The 11475-nt window shown below is 42.4% G+C and overlaps 1 protein-coding gene across 1 annotated transcript in view; it reads right to left on the bottom strand.

Annotated features, from left to right (window-relative positions):
- The window catches only part of mbtps1 (membrane-bound transcription factor peptidase, site 1), a 45735-nt gene extending 40809 nt beyond the window's left edge, over window positions 1–4926 (bottom strand). Inside the window, exon 1 of the mRNA XM_034685602.1 lies at window positions 4748–4926. The gene's annotated coding sequence lies outside the window, so the exon portion shown is untranslated. The remainder of the gene's footprint in view (window positions 1–4747) is intronic.
- Window positions 4927–11475: the final 6549 nt, after the last annotated feature.

Here is an 11475-nt window from a genome sequence, read left to right as displayed (position 1 = left end):
TTTTAAAACGATAACACCGGGAGAGACGCATTCACGGTGGGCTGAGAGAAGACTACTGTTACAAGCTGCTAAATCAAGAGAATCACAGCTTCTTCTTTTGAAAAGTACACACACATACAAACAAGATAGAACAAATCAAAACTAATGAAAGAAAGAGAAATCAAGTGAATCACAGATGTGTGTGATGTTATTGTGGACGGAGGGCAGAATAAAAACACTGAGGTTAATCTACCAATCAGACACATTCAGCATTGCAGGCCCTGCCCCTGAAAGTCCCGGGAACTTTGAAAAGTACTACCCCCCTAGCAGGTGCTTTTTAGGGGGGAGATTATCTACCCCTGAACTAAATTTAGACCCTGGGTCCACTGGTTGAAACAAACGTAGTTCAGGGGTAAAGTTCCTCTGGTCGGAAAACGCCTTAAGTGTCAATGAAAAGCCTCCAGTCTGGTCGGCCCAGATGGGAAGGAGCTCATTCACAAAGTGCAGCTTGGGGCAGAGTCACTACACGAGGAAGACCACAATATGGGGGTTGTAAAAGGAAAGAAAGAAAAGCCCCAGTGGTTAGGGCAGGGCAGTAAAAGACAGGCTGGGGTTACCTGTGTCAACATCACACCACAAAGAAGGGCTTGAATCCTTCAGGCTAAATCTGGGAGTACCCCCCTCAATCAAGAGCCAGGGTACAGGTCCTTTGTAGTGATAGTCATCTACAGGCAGTAATGAGGGGTCTTTGGTTTGAGAGCTCCGGGGTCTGTAGGATTCTGCACACATTTATCATAATTGCAGGTTTAACTCAGGAACCATCCCTCATACAAACATAGAAGCAGTCAGAGAGTGTGAAGTAAGGGTGGGCGGATCGATCCCAAAATATCGATATGAAATATAAGGGGCAGTGCACAGTCACAACCTTCTCCCCAATTTGTTTCCACTTTCCCTTTTGACCCAGCCATTGTATCATAAAGACAGACACCATATTAAGAAGTTCATTATTTATGTGTTGGCAGCACAAACATCATTCACTTATTCAATTCAAAGCTTCACACACCCATGGGATGGTGTCATTATAATCACTGCACTTATTTTACACTTATTGTCCACTTGATGGTGCAGTGGAGAAAATGGAGCACCATGAAGCTTCGGCCCATGAGTGAACCAATTGGATGGAAATCCTCAATGCTTCAAGAAGCTTCATCTCGCCATCACTACAAACAACGTTTTGTGCTCTTGAACACGCTTAGTGCATGCACTCTTTGCTTCTCCACTGCTGCTGTCCTGTGTGCTCAAACAACCAACAAACGCATCGCGGTCACGAAGCGCACCACAGCGCTCACCCTGACTAAAGGCTGATTTATACTTCTGCGTCTCCCCTACGCAGCAGGGGCTGACGCAGACATGAGCACCACATACTTGTGCGTCGAAGTGTCCGTGTCGCGCAGCAATTCTCCTCTGAAACACTAGAGGGCAGTGTGGTCTCTCTGATAGCCGGTCGCCTGCTTCCGGCCCCGCTATGATCTCAGTTTAATTTTCCACAGAGATTCAGAGCGTGTTATGTTAATCTACAGCTGATACATGTTGCTGTTTATCATACAGACATGATTACATGAAGTATAGAGAGGAGGAGATGAAATACACGGCTGATGTGCGGCTGATGTCCAGGATCCCGGAAGTGCTGTAAATGCGGGAAAGACAATGCCGCTGAGCGACCAATCACAGGGCTTGAGGTCCGCGTCGGCTCTACGGCGAGTTACATTTTGGAGGAGGTGCACGTCAGCTACGTGCGTAGGCCTCGGCGTAGGTACGGGAGCTACGCGGACCCCCGGCGTAGGGTACGCCGTTAATTCAACGCAGAAGTATAAATCAGCCTTTAAGGCCAAAACTATGACCCTCTTTCTAGGAAATCTTGAATTGCACTATAGATGAAATGATGTCTGTGCAACATTTTGGTCTAAGCTTTAAATGAAAAAATATTGCATGGCTGAGAAGTTCTAACACATTTTTTTCCATATGTTTTTTTCTGAAGAAGCAAGTAAACACAAACTTGCAAAACAAAACAAACAGACTTCCTGGCTACTGACGCTGTCTCCACATAGGAAGAACCAAGTCCTGCCCACAGCCTGCTGTTCCACCTGACTGTTTTAAGTCTGCACTGAGACTGCATCGTGTCACTGTATCATTCTGTTTCTTTGTGTCCTTGATGATTGCTGCTTTTGTTGAGTTTTGTAAGAGCAATTCTGTCAGGCTGTATTAACGGTGCCAATCAGACATACATTGCATGCCGTGATGGCTGAAAGTAAGAGGAGCATCTTGTGGAGCTATTTTACAGCCGTCACTGAAAATGTAGTGAAGTGCGACGTGTGTAGGAAGGCTGATTGCTACTGTAACACCACCGATTTGTTAAAACATTAAAACCCACGTCAAAGTGAAGTCTGAGTTACGAGAGAAAAGAAGGGAGGAGGAGGGAAATGCTTCAGGTAGTTTATTTGTTGTTTGCCTTTAAAAACTGTCCTGTGTTTTAACCCGCATGTAATACATCAAAGTACATAAGATACTTTTAATAATAGAAAGTATCGGTATCCATATTAGCGATTCTGGCCCTGTATTAAGTGGTATCGGATCAAAACTAGGGATGCACCGATCCGCTCCTGGTATTGAATATCGGCTAGATCGGACTCAAAAAGCTAGATCGGATATCGGTGACAAGGGGCCAATATATAGTGCCGATCCATATGGCAGATCTATTCATCTCAGCTCTATGCTTTTCTGTGTTTACCACAGCCATGTGCGTCTCCTACGTCATAAGCGACGGCTGGTTTGTGCATTTTTTCCCCGGTGGAGCATGATGGAGGATAACTACAGAGACTCTGCAGTTTAGGTACATGTCACGCTTCTATTGCATACAACTCTGCCGGAAACTTGCAACATGTGCAGCGCTAATGTTTCCACGGATGGCAGTCGCACTGAAAAATATAATGGAAGCCCAAAGGAGGAAGCTTACGTCAGCTATAGCCTACTGCAAAGAAGCAAGAAACCTTCATTTAATGCAGGGGTGTCAAACATGCGGCCCGCGGGCCAAAACCGGCCCGCCAGAGGTTGCAATCCGGCCCACGGAACGACTTTGCAAAGTGAAAAAATTACAGACATTAGACATTAACTGCAAATTTTCAATAAAAGTAACTACTATTTTAAATTTGTCCTCTGAGGGTCGCATACAATCATAGTGCTGATGGAGCGCACCTGAACAGCACTTTTTCCCGGGACTTTTTTCTCAAAGTGAGAAAATAGATTACTTGCTGTTTGCATAATCCGGTTGAGATTCATTAAGTCTTTTTAGAGCACTATTAAGATGATCCACTAACTACTAACACTAGCACAACACCCCTGCATACAACACTGTCCAGCAAGCAAACAGTTCCTTTCGGAGCTGAGGGGTCCAGGATAGCCAACTTTACCTTCTTCATTATTATAATCTCTCTGTTCTTTTGCAGTAAAAATTACACTCTGTGTCAGGTGAATTGATAACTTGTTTGGTGTGTTTGCAGCAGGTTTCAGTGCTTAAAGAGTAAAATGTTCTGCCCCACTATGAGACTCATCATGGAGAACTGTTTTTGTAGAAAGATAGTTGATTACATTTTCAGCACATACTTGTACTATTTTGCACTAAAACAAAGGGAAAAATGCAAAGTTGTCCTTATTTATAGGTTATTATGTTATGATTTTACTGGTCCGGCCCACTTCAGATCAACTTGGGCTGTGTGTGGCCCCTTAACTGAAATGAGTTTGACACCCCTGATTTAATGGATTCAAAGTGTGAAAAAACAGACAGGTTATTGGATTTAATTGTTCCAGATCCTTTAAATTAAGGGATTCCAGCCTCTGGTTTAGCACTTGGAACCCAGACAGTTCACCATCAAGTCAGAAAAGCCTGAAGTAGATTCTATCCTCACATTAAGGAATAGAGATTGTTAAATCAATACCAGGATCGGATCGGCTAGTATCGTTATCGGCAGATACCAAAGCCCAGGTATCGATACCGGTATCGGGACCTAAAAAGTAGGATCGGTGCATCCCCAATCAAAACCAAAATGTGTGGTATCACACACCCCTAGTGTGAGGCTGCTTACAGATTACAAACATGCAAGAACCTGTGCACCCTGCAGGGTCCTTCAGCTGGAGTACACACAACACTTTCCAGACTTTCTAATGTTCCCATCATGAATCAGACTTCTTCTGTCCTGGTTCGTATCTCTGTGGTTCACTCCTTCAGTAAACCACACACACTACAATCACCCTCATGTTTGGATGACTGTAGTTTGCATTAGCAGCTGCACTGTTAGCTTACCCGGATTTGCATCACATTGTACTGAAAGCACATTAACAGACGGGGTTAGGTAATATCTGTCCCTGTTTCAGAGTAAAGCATTTGATCCGAGCTTGAATCCACAACACAAACATGCTAACGTTAGCTTCACACTTAACAGTGTGTGCTGGGAAACCAATGTAGCTACAACAAGCATAAACAATGCGAGCAGCAGCAGCACACACATGCTGGAGGATGAAGCACACTTTTATCAGGGATTTTACACAGCACGTGTTAATGTGGTGACTCTTTACCCTCCTATCTGTGACTAGTTTAGTAAACAACGAGATAAAACAGGTTATAGTTATAGTCTCTCACATGGACAGCGTTAGCTAGCTAGCCCAGGAGTATTTCACAGTATACACTGGTAGTTCATGTGTTTAATATACTCACCGAGTTATACTGTGTACCGCACGTCACAGCTGTAAGTTCATATTGTTTGCTATCCGTGTGTTTATGGACTGATAGCTGCTCGATAACATTTGCTAGGTGTGTATCCGCCGAACAAAAGCTAGTGACAAACTCAAACGCTACAGCCGCAGACCACTGACGTCTAGTTATGACAGGGTGCCAGGTTTCCTCACATTATCCCCCGAAACCTCCAACTGCATTTAACGCCTTTAAATCATTCAGATGATAGTGATCGCTAAATGTTTACTACACTATCGTATTGAGTTAGAAGGTACTTCAACTACAATCAAGATAGGTTAACTTACGCCAGGATTCATTTGTCATACAGAGACGGTACCCTCGATGTTGATTTGTGCATCTTTGTGTCAAACCTGGCAACCCATAGAGCCTTAAATTACTACCTCAGTAGTGCATTCCCGTCATTCTATTGTTCAACCAGCAGAGGGCGCTGTTTACTACCAGGAGCGGGGCGTCAAACCAGGGGCCACATACAGTCCAAGTTGATCTGAAGTGGGCCGGACCAGTAAAATCATAACATAATAACCTATAAATAACGACAACTCTACATTTGTCCCTTTTATTTTATGCTTTTTAATAACTGGCCCAGTACTCTCTTGTGTATTTTAATTTACAGACTGCCTAGATCCAACAATTTTATTACTGAACTCTCTGAGCTTTTATCTATTGTTTTAACTAAGTACGACAGAGTTCCTAATGTAGGTGACTTTAATATTCACATTTGCTGTCCCTCTCACCCATTGTCCCAAGAGTTCCTTAACCTCACTGAATCCTTTAACCTGGTACAGTCTGTAAAAGAACCAACTCACACGAAAGGCCATATCCTTGACTTGGTTCTATCATCTGGTTTATGTCCTGAGAATGTTGTGGTTCATGATTTTCTTTATATCAGATCACAAAGCTGTTACCTTTATAGCTCCTTTACCTGCCTTGTCTGTGTTTTTAAATCCCAAACCCTGCATAAGATCTGGTGTTTTTACTGCTGACTCTGCCCAAAGATTTAGCAACAGTTTCTTCAACAGCTCCTTTTCGACTACAGCGGCCGAACATCCTGAAGAACCTCTAACATCTTTTAACAGTCATTGTCTAACCATCCTGGATCAGATTGCACCAATGAAAATCAGAAAACCCAAATCAAACACTCTATCCTTGATCAACAACATACCCGAACCCTTAAACAACAGTGCAGAAAAATGGAACACAAATGGAAAAAAAACAAATCAAGTACGTCACAATGTACTTTATTGTCTCCGTAGGGAAATTTGTCTTGGACATCAGTGCCGCACATGTTACCTGCTCCTTCAAAAATCACCACAATGACACAAGAAAACATAAATAAATGAGAACAAATACAATAAATAATACACATTCATACAACACACAGCATAATGTTAAAGACAGAACACCATAACACTGTCCCAACCCTAACAGGCTATTTACTATTTAAAATTCTAATAGGAATTGGCACAAAGGAGTTTTTAAAATGATTCAATTTACACTTGGGGGACTCTGCACCTTCTTCCAGACAGTAAAAGTTCATACTCAGAGCCTATCTCTCAGACATCATATCAAAAAATAATCACAACCCCAAAACTCTATTCAAAGTCATAAATTCTGTTACTAAGGGACCAATCACTCAAGATCATGAACCCGTACATAACTGGACTGAAAGATTCGCTACACATTTCATAGAGAAAATAAAAAACATTCAGGCCAACATCACACCGACCCCCGTGACTTACTTGTTGTTAGCAATAATACAGCCCAACTCACCCAGTTCCAACCCACCAACCTCTTAGCCCTCAGTAAAATCATTTCTCAGATGAATTCCACCACTTGTGTCTTAGATATCATCCCTACCAAGTTTTTAAAAGAGGTTTTTAACACTGTCAGTCCTTTTATTTTATCAATCATTAACAGTTCTCTGACCTCTGGTACCTTTCCAAAGACCCTAAAGCATGCAATTATTCACCCACTACTGAAAAAAACAAATCTCTTAACAACTACAGACCCATCTCCAAGCTTCCTTTCCTATCCAAAGTACTCGAGAAAGTCAATAACATCACAATGAAGGTCAAAAATGTAGGAGTGACATTTGACACAGATCTCTGCTTTAACACTCATTTAAAAAATTCTGTTAAATCCTGTTTTTTCCACCTCAAATAAATCTCCAAAATAAGATCTTTCCTTTCCCCCTCCGATCTGTCCAAAGTCATGCATGCTTTTATTTTTTCTCGTCTAGATTATTGTAATGCACTTTTAACAGGTATCAGTCAGAGCTCCCTCCACAGACTCCAACTAGTTCAAAATGCAGCCGCTCGGATTTTAACAGGCACATCAAAATATCAACACATCACTCCTGTCCTCGCCAGCTTACATTGTCTGCGAGTTTTTTATCATGTGGATTTTAAGATCTTATTGATTACTTTTAAAATGTTAAATGGACAGGCCTTTGAAGAGACCTTTTAACCCCCTATGTGCCCGGGCGGCCCCTTAGGTCTGTGGATGAAGCTCTGCTGGTTGTGCCAAGATCCCGCCTTAAAACAAAAGGTGACCAGGCCTTTTCAATCAGAGCTCCAAGTTTGTGGAACTCCCTGCCACTGACAATTAGACAGTCCACAACCTTAACTGCTTTTAAATCCTCACTCAAAACATTTTTATATAACATGGCATTTCTCCACCCCTAATTCTTGAATTTGCTCTGCATTCAGATGTCTTGTTTTGCTTCTGTCTTTTTTCTCCCCCCTGTTTGTACCGTTTTTTATGCTTTGCAATTCTCTGCTTTTTTCTTGTGAAGCACTTTGTATACCCTAAATTTCTTCAGTGGTTCTCACATGTTAGAAAGATTCTTCCTGAATCATTCGAAGCATGACCACTTTATATCAAGGTTTTATTCTGAGTTACAGAATTTAAACTTGGACAAACTTGCACCACTAAGAACATCATGGTGTACACTCCTAAATATGACAATAGATGAAGAGGCATGGGAGGAAGCTCTGACACTGCCCTCCAGGATTTCAATATGCAATAGATATAAAGAAATGCAATACAATATATACAGTAAGTTTACAGCAGGAGCCTCCTCAATCTGTCCCAGGTGCAAAACAAATACTGGAACTAGAATACACTGCCTCTGGGAGTGTGAAAAGATACAATTATTCTGGAGGGCAGTATGTGGAGAAATAAGTACGGTGATAGGGCAAAAATCTGCCTCCTAGACCACTTTTGTTCGGTCTACTACTTGGAAGTGTACCAGACTCTTTGAGGGTACAAAATGAAATAATTAAATTTCTTTTAATGTTGGCAAGGCAGGCTGACATAGTGGGTGGGAGATGAATCTCCATCTATTATATTGTGGAAATCTCTGATATCAGATGTTGTCACTTTAGAGAAGTTGAGAAACTGTATTGGAGGAAGAGATCATCTTTCTTTAAAGAAAATGGGAGAAACCTCTGAATCTTCTAATTATTAAGTGCAATTTCTAATGAAGATACTTAAAGGTGACATATCATGCAAAATTGACTTTTTAATGGTTCTCTACCTGAAATATGTTTCCCTGGCATGTCTACAAACCCCCCGAGAATGAAAAAAATCCATTCTGCCCCTGTTTTGATTTCTCCACCTTTCTGTAAATGTGTGTGAAACGAGCCGTTTCAGACTTCCGTGTTTTTGTTACGTAACAACAATATCCAGTCTGTCACGGAGTCAGAGCTCGGAGCTTGTTCAGCCCATAGACTGTATAAAATAATACTGAATCCCTCCTCTGTTTTTCATTACCTGCACAAATGTGTGCTAACAAGGAGCTTAGGAGGGAGGCATGCTAGTTGTAGGCTGTCTTAATAAACACAAAGGTCGGTTTTACTCCCCACGTCTGCAGATTTGAAGATCTAGTGGATGATTTTTATTTATCATGGATAAGTGCTAGCGCTAGTTAGCATAGCTACATAGCTACATGTCGTAGCTGTAGCTGTGTAGCAAGACACACATCTACATACTGACAAATAAAACAACAAGAAACACTAAATCTGTGACCAATCCTTCAGAAAAGGTCCCGCTGCCTTTCTGGCAGAGGTCGGTTTTACTCCCCACGTCTGCAGATTTGAAGATCTAGTGGATGATTTTTATTTGTCATGGATAAGTGCTAGCGCTAATTAGCATAGCCACATAGCTACATGTTCATAGCTGTAGCTGTAGCTGTAGCTGTAGCTGTAGCTGTAGCTGTAGCTGTAGCTGTAGCTGTAGCTGTAGCTGTAGCTGTAGCTGTGTACCAAGACACACATCGACATACTGACAAATAAAACAACAAGAAACACTAAATCTGTGACCAATCCTTCAGAAAAGGTCCTGCTGCCTTTCTGACAGAAGTCGGTTTTACTCCCCACGTCTGCAGATTTGAAGATCTAGTGGAGGATTTTTATTTATCATGGATAAGTGCTAGCGCTAGTTAGCATAGCCACATAGCTACATGTTCGTAGCTGTGTACCAAGACATACGTCTACATACTGATAAATAAAACAACAAGAAACACTAAATCTGTGACCAATCCTTCAGAAAGGTCCTGCTGCAGGCGCCTCTCCGTCAGGATCAGATTCTGGATCAGATTCAGAGGGTTGAAGTAACGTGATCTCTGAGCAGCCGTATATATTCAGCCAACATGTAAACATTAGATCAACGTGCTGGAGAGCCGAGGCACATCCACTTCCGGAGGGGGCGTGGTCAGAGAGAAAACAGAGTGTTCTGAGGACTGCTGAAGAAGAGGGATTTTCAGGCATGCCAAAATCTGATTTCAAAGTGTTTTTTTGAGCATAAACTTTAAAGACATGTTTTGGGGACCTCTTAGACCAATATATGTTGATGAAAAAAGCGTGATATGTCACCTTTAAGGGCCTAAGGATTGTTCTGCTAATGTACAATACAACTGTCTATTACAACTGTACCATGCTGGACTGATGAATGCTGGATGTGACTATTGGACCAACTATGCAAACTATGCATGTGTTATTTTTAGGATGGATTCCTTGTCCTCAATATGTTCCGTCTTATAACAGGAAAATGAGAATTCAGTCAAAAATGTAAAAATGCAATTGTTTCAAACCCCATCAAAGCACACTGCAGGGTTTGTCTAGAATAAAACAAACTGTATTTGACATGTTAGAGTGTATTTAAAACAGTGGACACATTGGGACCAGCTTCTGTCTCCATCAGAGCTGCTGTCAGTAGTGTCCAACCATAGACTGTAAATAAAAAGTGTCCAACCAACCTGCACCAAGCGTGCCGGATACGGCCCTGGTGGTGAGGCTTTCAGCAGTGTGACTGCCCCCTGGTGGCTGGCTGCAGTATAGGTCAAAAATCTGTCTCCCCATTCATTTGAATGGGGAGACAGATTAAAAAATAAATACACGTCGTACGAATGTTTCTCACATCCGTATGCTGTGGTTATATGTAGTTAGTATTTGACTGTTTTGTGTCCAAGGCCTCTTTTTTCTGAAAAGTTTCTTTTTCGTTAGTTATTAGAGTTTAAAAACGGGGTTTTACTTCCGGGTTTCCTTTGATTCACAGCCGCCGTGGAGGGAAACTTCAAAGGACACACAGCGTCTTGTGACGTTACGCTGTAGGGTGGAGCTTATTACAGTGGCTTCACAGGCTCTGGCTGCACAATGGCTGCGCCCGGGAGAGGGATTTTTTGGCTTCAGAACTGTACAACAGGAAGAGGCGGAGCAACGCTGTCCATTTTTATTTACAGTCTATGACCTGCACCCACCCCCTAAAGACGAGGAGCAGTTTAGGCTGTGGCTGAAGGCGCTGAACCTCAAGTGCCCACCTAAGCGCCCGTATGTGTGCTCGTTTGATTTCGTGGACGGGAAGCCGACAGATGAGTACCCTTATATTTTGCTATTTTGCTACTACCACCAAGATCTGCACCCGCGGCGGCTCCACCCGGGCCCGCGCCCTAGGCTTCCGTGCTCACCGCGGTGTAAAAAAGAAAGAATGTCAACAAATGTTTTTCATTGAAAGCAGGAACCTGGGGTGAGGCAACAACTTCAAGGGATTTCCCAAACCTGGCTATGATGATGATGAAAAGCTCTGTTATCAACTCTTCTGTCCATGTTATTGTACACTTTGATTGAAATAAGTCAACAAAGCTAGTGTCATGTATGATCATGAAACTCAATTGCTTGGATTTGAGCTCAATGTATTGTGCTCAACTATGCACTATAAAGAGATGGTCAGCAAATAAGTCCTTCAGTAATGCTACTGCTAATATACAGTCCACCCATTCCTTTGAAATGGTGCAAATGTCTTTTGGTCGCAGTCGGGAGTCGAGCCGGAGACCTCTGCAGCCAGGACTAAGCCACCAGCGCCCCAGGTCGGACATATTTAATGAGATAAATGATGTGGTTCAAATGGCCTCATGTACAGTAGCGTATAGCCCAGCTTTCCTGTTGACATTCCAGCTGGTTCCTCAGTACATGGGCTCCTAAAAGCAAGCAAGCTGCTGCAAATCACAAACTTTCCACAAGAGGGCGCCCCATGCACCTCAAAGTGGAGGAGGTTGCAGAAGCAGAAATCCTCATTTCCTTCCAAACTGTTGAACTGAAATATAAAGCTCTGAAAGATTTTGCATCACTGTATGGTATGCATAATTCAAAGTCTTATGTCAAACATTCATGCAGTGAATTCAGAGTTTTTTG

The sequence above is a fragment of the Notolabrus celidotus genome, chromosome 6 (assembly GCF_009762535.1).
Source record: "Notolabrus celidotus isolate fNotCel1 chromosome 6, fNotCel1.pri, whole genome shotgun sequence".
Taxonomy (NCBI): Eukaryota; Metazoa; Chordata; class Actinopteri; order Labriformes; family Labridae; genus Notolabrus; species Notolabrus celidotus.
The sequence above is the reverse complement of the archived record's forward strand: the minus strand, read 5'-3'. Positions and strand labels throughout refer to the sequence as shown.